The 7,255-nt window shown below is 43.1% G+C and overlaps 1 long non-coding RNA gene across 1 annotated transcript; it reads right to left on the bottom strand.

The window, feature by feature from the left end:
- Positions 1-444: 444 nt before the first annotated feature.
- Positions 445-7,000, bottom strand: LOC142486489 (uncharacterized). The gene is made up of 5 exons (XR_012798983.1): positions 6,899-7,000; positions 4,393-4,514; positions 3,281-3,374; positions 1,733-1,836; positions 445-501 (listed from the first exon to the last, which is right to left on the bottom strand). It is a non-coding gene; the product is annotated as an uncharacterized LOC142486489 (long non-coding RNA).
- Between the last annotated feature and the right edge of the window lie 255 nt (positions 7,001-7,255).

Raw genomic sequence — 7,255 nt, 5'->3', positions numbered from 1 at the left:
GAGAGAGGGGGCACAGAGAATAGGATATTAAAGAGTGCTTTTCATTGAGCAGTGCAGAAATAGCTGCAATAGAGGTCTGTACAAATGGTGCAGTGTGTAGACACATGCAAAGGTAGGGGAAGGAAAGAGGAGAACATGTGGATAAAAGCAGGAGTGTGGAAGTTAGAGAAATTAGAAAAGTTTAACAGAGGAGTGAGGAAACAGCCAGCAGAAAGAACAAGAGAGAGGTTACATTGGGATGACGTTCTGTGGTAAAGAGAAAATGCTAGGAGAGAGCTTTCAAATATTAGAGGACATGAATTGAGGGAGCAAATGTATAAATCAAAACCTGAGGGGGAGGTATAGCACGAAAGCTTGCACAGCAGATTATAGTCTTAATGTTGCGTGTACCTGTCAGGGTATTCAAGAAGTTAAATTCTCACAAGTGCAGAGTTCATGATGAAATGCTGAATCTAGTCCCCCTCCAATTTAATTTTAATATAACTTTTCCATTCTTCATTACTGCAAAAAGCAAACAAAACAAAACCACATTGCATTACTATTTTCAAAATGGATTGAATGGCATATTCAACAGTGACTGTGTGATGCCAATATTCCCCACTCACTCGTAGTGAAGCACATATTGTACTAGTGTTGAAAGTAGGCCGGTAGAGTCAGGTACGCAGTACTGATAAAACAATAAGTGCCCGTCGTAAGTACCAGCTCCGCAACAGTGCGGGCATCACATTAGTGACGTGGATGAACATATATGGATAAGCCCATATTAAGGCATCACGTGACCAGAGCCGTCACTGACTGGGTATACGTAAAGACGCAGGGAGATGCAAGGAAAGGGAGGGAGAGAGACAGGGAGAAGATGTGAAACGGAGGAAGGCACGGATGGAGGGAGTTCTTCCGAGCTTCTGCGGGCCTCTCTCTTTCACTGGTGCATGCCGGGAGCTGGTCCCAACATCCACAAAGTGTGTGTGTATTATTGGTTGTATTTTATGGGGGTAGGAGGGTAGTGTGTATATTGTGTGTGTGGGAGTATTATATTGTGTGTAGAGGTGCAGAGGAGAGTACTAGATTGTGTATCTTGTGTAAGGGTGTTGTGTATATTGTGTTTGGAGCTATAATATTATTGGGGAGATTAGTATTGAGGAGGTATTATAGTGTGTATTGTGGGGAGTATTAGTGTGTGTATTGTTTGTGGGTGACAGATGCTGGGGGTATGCAGCAATCCCTGCACTGAGGTCCGAGGCGGCTCTGCATCGCTCGCACGCACTGTGGATGACCAAGCATGTGCCCATGATAATCATGGCCTTACAGGGATGAGTGTGTCAGAGCCTAGAAGGGGCATATATATGATGGAGGAGGGAGGAGGAGGAGGGAGGAGGAGGAGATGATAGCATTGTAAAAGTTAACAAGATAGTTAGTTTAAGCAGAAAGTGAGGAGAGGTTAGAGATAAGGGTAGATGTCAGAGGAGAGAGTTCAATTAAGCTGAGGTATCGAGTAGGACAGGGGTGAGGGGAATGAGAGGTGGTGGATGATGAGAGCAGAAGAGGTCATGTACAAATAGACCTTGTTAGTCAGAGAGCAGTCATTCCAGAGGGCACGTGAGAAGTGAAGAGTAAAGTGAGACATGGAATGTGGATTACATTAGATGGGTTAATACGCTTAGCAGGGAGGTGGAGAGAGAGAGGCAAGAGGCAGAGAGTGGTGCAGGGGTTGAGGAAGAGATGTTGCATGTACCTTATCAGAACATTAAAGAACATCAATTCACACTGGTGCAGAGTTGATGATGAATCCAGTTCACCTCCAATTCAATTTTAACAGAAATGTTTCATTCTTCATTACTGAAAAAAAAGAAAAGTAAAAAACATTTCATTACTATTTTCAAAATGGATTGAATTCCCCCAACAATGACTATGTGTTACCAATATATCCCTCTCAGTCCCACTGCAGCATATACTGTACCAGTGTGAAAGTAGGAAGGTACACAGTACCGGTAAAACAATACGTGCCGGTACTATGCACCATATGAATTATAAGGGGATGTAAATCTCCCAGTCTCTCTCCATATCCGCAACAGAGCGGGCTCCGGTCAGTGGCATGGATGCCCATATATGGGTATGCTCATATTTGGGCATCCCATGTCACTGACCGGAGCCGGCTCTGAGTATAGGGATATATGCGGAGACGCACAGGTGCAAGGAAATGGGAGGAGGCACGGTGAGAAACAGGGAGAGACCACAGGAAGATAGAGGGCAACAACTTCCACAAGGTACTTGTATGGGTATAATTGTTTGTATTTTGTGCAGAGGGGGTAATTTCAGATAAAATACAATTCTCCACCCTCTACGAAACAATTCCACTTTGTTCAGTAAGCCAGAAAGTCTTGGTCCCATGTGGACTGAATTTAATGCAAATAAGGTCCTTAATACACAAGTAAAGAATAAAGTTACTTATTCTCTACTGTAAGAAGTGCCACATTGCCCACTATTTGGGTCCTGTGCCCAGATTGTGACCATGCATGGCAGAGGTGAGATTCCCCCAACTCCAATTTGCTACACTCTCCAAGAGAGATAATTGTGATCAGAGGTGGAACTAGGGGAGGGTGTGAGCAGGGTCACTGCCCAGGGAGTAACCTGACTGGGGGCACGGAAATCTCATTTAGTGCATATGTTGCGGCACTGCATTGATTGACCGGTCAATCTGCACTGCTGCCTGTCACAGTGACATCCTGATCGGGCACTGTGATCAGCTATAGCACTGACCCAGGTGAGATAGTTCAGCACTTTACAAGGAGGGAACAGATGTTGTGGGTGACAGATGCTGGAGGTAGGCCAAGACTGTTGGCCAGAGTAACGTGGAGACTTACTGCACTCTGCATGCCCATCCTCTCCCTGACATCAGGGGAAGGAAGTGGCCCTGGGGTGTGTGTAGGTATGCCAGATGTCAGTGTATGCATAAGTAAGTATGCCTGTGTAGTGGGAGGTGTAGGGGCGTTAAGCTGGAGGACTTAAAACAGGCACAAAAGCACATAGATACCTCTGATTATACCGCACCAAATGCTGATAATATCATGCTGTAGCTGCACTTTACAGAAGATGATGCAGATGTCATCATTGGTTGGTGGGTTCATTAAATCAATCCATCATATCATAACCACACTGTGCATATGATGTACTGAATCAGTAACACCAGGAAGACATCTCCATGTTAGGAGTAGAGTTGAAGTTAACAGAATATGTCCAGCACTGTGGTGTGTAGCCCATAAATAATAATTGTGCACATTACCAGAACAACATACTGTCAACTGCAAGATCATTTTGCTGCTTGTAGCGTATGCTCATCCTGTAGTGTTGTAGTAGATCCGTCTCTTCAGTGTTCACTGCAACAAAAGTAAGACATTGCATTAATATTACAGACGTTTGGGGGCTGAAATCTCACTTCGCTGCGGACAATTTCCCTTTGCATAAGATTCTTGTGATTATGTCAATGATGATCAATAACTGCATCATAACACAGCCGCTCTATACAGAAGATGTACTTGCTCTCATCGGTCATTGAGGTAATACGTCACACAATGTACAGATATAGCAAGGATTATTTCTCCCACTTGTGCATTATGGCATTATGATGGGAAATGTTGTGAGATTCTGCATTATCAGCATCACTGAATCTTTTGGAAATTAAGTGATATTCTATGTTTTAATGCAATATTATGGGTGATCAGCCGGTAAAATAATAATAGCTTGCTGTATCTGTAGCCATGCTCTACCCATGATGTGCTGAACCAATGACTGCAGAGAGATTCAGAGTGCTAAACATGACTGGAACGCATCTCTGAATAATGGGCAGCAAAGCAGTGCAGAATAGGAGGTGAAAGTATTTAAAATGGAAGATCCTTAGCAGCTGTGTGGAGAGTAGACAGTACAGACTGACCAAGTAAATGGTAAAAGGAGTAACTTCAACATTACTTGGCTTTGTTCTCCACATTGAAGCTTTCCTCCTCTTTAAATCACTAATACTGATGCCATGTGTAACCTGTACTGAGAGTTATATAATCTACTGGCCTAGATGAAACCATATGATGCAAACAGGATCCATCCCACTCCAGATTCATAGAATTGAACCACCTCAACCTTTCATAACAATCACATAGAACTGCAGCTGTGCGCTACTGCACATGTTCTTGTTATGAATGGTAGTAGATGTGGTCCTTGGGTCTTTACTTCATACTGTAGCCACACTCTACTCATGATGTATTGAATCAACGAAAACTTGCATGGTTCAGATCACAGGAAGGGGTAGAGTAGAGATGAAAATATTCAATGTGAAACCCGTAGCAGCCGGATTGTGTGGAGTCAATAAAACGACAAATACTAAATGGTAAATGAGAAATATACACATTGCTTATCTGTCTCTGTGTAGTAATTTTCCTTCTCTTCAACTGTCCTTCAAATTTTCTCTTTTGCAAGAAAAGGAACACATGGCTTCAATATTCACTTCTGTTCTGCAGTCATCCCTCCTGAAATAAAAGTTAAGCATTGCATTGTTATTATGATAATACATACAATAAACCTTGCTCCAAACCATTTGATGCAAAGCAAATCCACCTCCCACCCACAGCTGTGCTCCTTCTAGAGCATGCATGTCAAACTCCAGTCCTCGAGGGTCCCAAACAGGCCAGGTTTTCAGTAGGGATATCCTGAAAACCTGGCCTGTTTGCTGCCCTCGAGGACTGGAGTTTGACATCCTTGTTCTTGAGCTTCTACCACGCAAGTCATCCATGTGAGTGACACTGTACTGCAGTCCTGGTCTGCACACAATCTACTGAATCAATGACATCACACTGTAAAGGCAATCTACAAGATGTATTAGTTGTCCACACTTCCGAAATGTTACTTTTATGTCCAAATCACTTATTCCCATGACCTGATATTTGTATTTGTTATTTATAGGATTGTCACAAAGAGTTGATGAGGTCACCAAATGATAGTATGTAGAGAGAAAGAGAGATCTCAGAACAGAGCCCCGATGTATACCCACAGACAGATCAATAGAAGACGAAGACATGTTAGCAACAGAGATGGAGAATGTGTGACAGGAAAGTTATGATGAAAACCAGGATAGAACTGTGTTACGGATACCAAGAGAGAGTTTAGAATATGAAGGAGGAGAGTGATTGAGAGCATCAAACGCAGCAGATAGATCAAGTAGGATTAGTAGGGAAAAGTGACCTTGGGAATTTGCTTTAAGCACAGTCTGTAGAACGAGCTGTACGAAAGGCAGGTTGTAAAGGATCCAGGAGGGAATGTGATTTAAGAATGTTGACATTCTAGCAATTAGGAGACAAACAGCAGGAGGGATACAGGGCGGTAGTTAGTAAGGCACATAGGGTGTAGGTTGTTTCTGAGAAAAGGGTGACCACTACAGGCTTAAAGTAAGAGGGTAAAGAGCCAGAGAATAGGGAGGAATTGAAGATGTGGGTGAGAGTGGGGACTAAGAGATGCAGTAAGGTGTGAGGGGATACGATCTAGAGGGCATGTGGTAGAGGGAGAAGAGAAGATGATTAGCTTCCAGCTCTGTAAGAGAAGAAAAGGAGTCAAATGCAGAAGGAGAATTAGGTAGAAGGAGAGAAGGGGGAAGGGACAGAAGGAATCTCCTTGTGGGTGGCATCCACCTTGCCTCTGAAGTAGTCAAATGCTTGAGGAGAAGTGAAGGAAGGATGGCAAGTGTGAGGAGAAGGTTAGTGGAGGGAGTCAAATACAGGGAAAAAAAGACAGCGTAAATTAAATTTGAGTGTTGATGAATGTGAAAAAAAAGTAGTGTGGTTTGGCCCCAGAGAGCAGCTTTATACAGGACTGGAGACATTTTTACTGTAGAAAAATCAAATATCAATTGTGTGATTTCCTTCATAGGCATTAAGAACAGCGAGTGGAAGTGTGATGAACATGTTTGGGAATTTAGCCAAGGGTGTGGGCTAGAGGGACAAGTGTGTCAGAGCCTAGAGGGGGCATATAGATAGGAGGATAGCATTGTAAGAGTTAATAAGATTGTTAGTTTAAGCGGAAAGAGAGAGAGAGCAGAGAGGTTAGAGTAGATGTCAGAGGAGAGTTTAATTAAGCAGAGGCAAATCAGTGGGACAGGTAAGATGGGGTGAGGGGAATGACTGATTGTGAATGATGAGAGCAGAAGAGGTCATGTACAACTAGAGCCTTGTTAGTCAGAGAACGGACATTCCAGATGGCATAGGAGAAGGGAAGAGAAAAGTAAGGAAAGGAATGTGGATTACATTAGATAGGTTAACACTCTTAGCAGGGAGGCCCGATGTGTATATGAGCAGGTTCAAGATTATAAGAGATATCCCACACATCAGCAAACATAGAAGGAGACACAGAGATAGGTGTAGAGAGAGACAGAGATAGCTCTATGTAGAGAGAGAGGGACGTAGAGAGAATGAGACAGATAGGCGCAGAGAGAGGGGGCGCAGAGAGAGGAGGCGCCAAAAGAGGGGGCGCAGAGAGAGGGGGCACAGAGAATAGGATATTAAAGAGTGCTTTTCATTGAGCAGTGCAGAAATAGCTGCAATAGAGGTCTGTACAAATGGTGCAGTGTGTAGACACATGCAAAGGTAGGGGAAGGAAAGAGGAGAACATGTGGATAAAAGCAGGAGTGTGGAAGTTAGAGAAATTAGAAAAGTTTAACAGAGGAGTGAGGAAACAGCCAGCAGAAAGAACAAGAGAGAGGTTACATTGGGATGACGTTCTGTGGTAAAGAGAAAATGCTAGGAGAGAGCTTTCAAATATTAGAGGACATGAATTGAGGGAGCAAATGTATAAATCAAAACCTGAGGGGGAGGTATAGCACGAAAGCTTGCACAGCAGATTATAGTCTTAATGTTGCGTGTACCTGTCAGGGTATTCAAGAAGTTAAATTCTCACAAGTGCAGAGTTCATGATGAAATGCTGAATCTAGTCCCCCTCCAATTTAATTTTAATATAACTTTTCCATTCTTCATTACTGCAAAAAGCAAACAAAACAAAACCACATTGCATTACTATTTTCAAAATGGATTGAATGGCATATTCAACAGTGACTGTGTGATGCCAATATTCCCCACTCACTCGTAGTGAAGCACATATTGTACTAGTGTTGAAAGTAGGCCGGTAGAGTCAGGTACGCAGTACTGATAAAACAATAAGTGCCCGTCGTAAGTACCAGCTCCGCAACAGTGCGGGCATCACATTAGTGACGTGGATGAACATA

Source organism: Ascaphus truei, unplaced genomic scaffold (genome assembly GCF_040206685.1).
Source record: "Ascaphus truei isolate aAscTru1 unplaced genomic scaffold, aAscTru1.hap1 HAP1_SCAFFOLD_903, whole genome shotgun sequence".
In the NCBI taxonomy this organism is placed as follows: Eukaryota; Metazoa; Chordata; class Amphibia; order Anura; family Ascaphidae; genus Ascaphus; species Ascaphus truei.
Note: the sequence above shows the minus strand (reverse complement) of the source record. Positions and strands in the feature narration are given on the sequence as shown.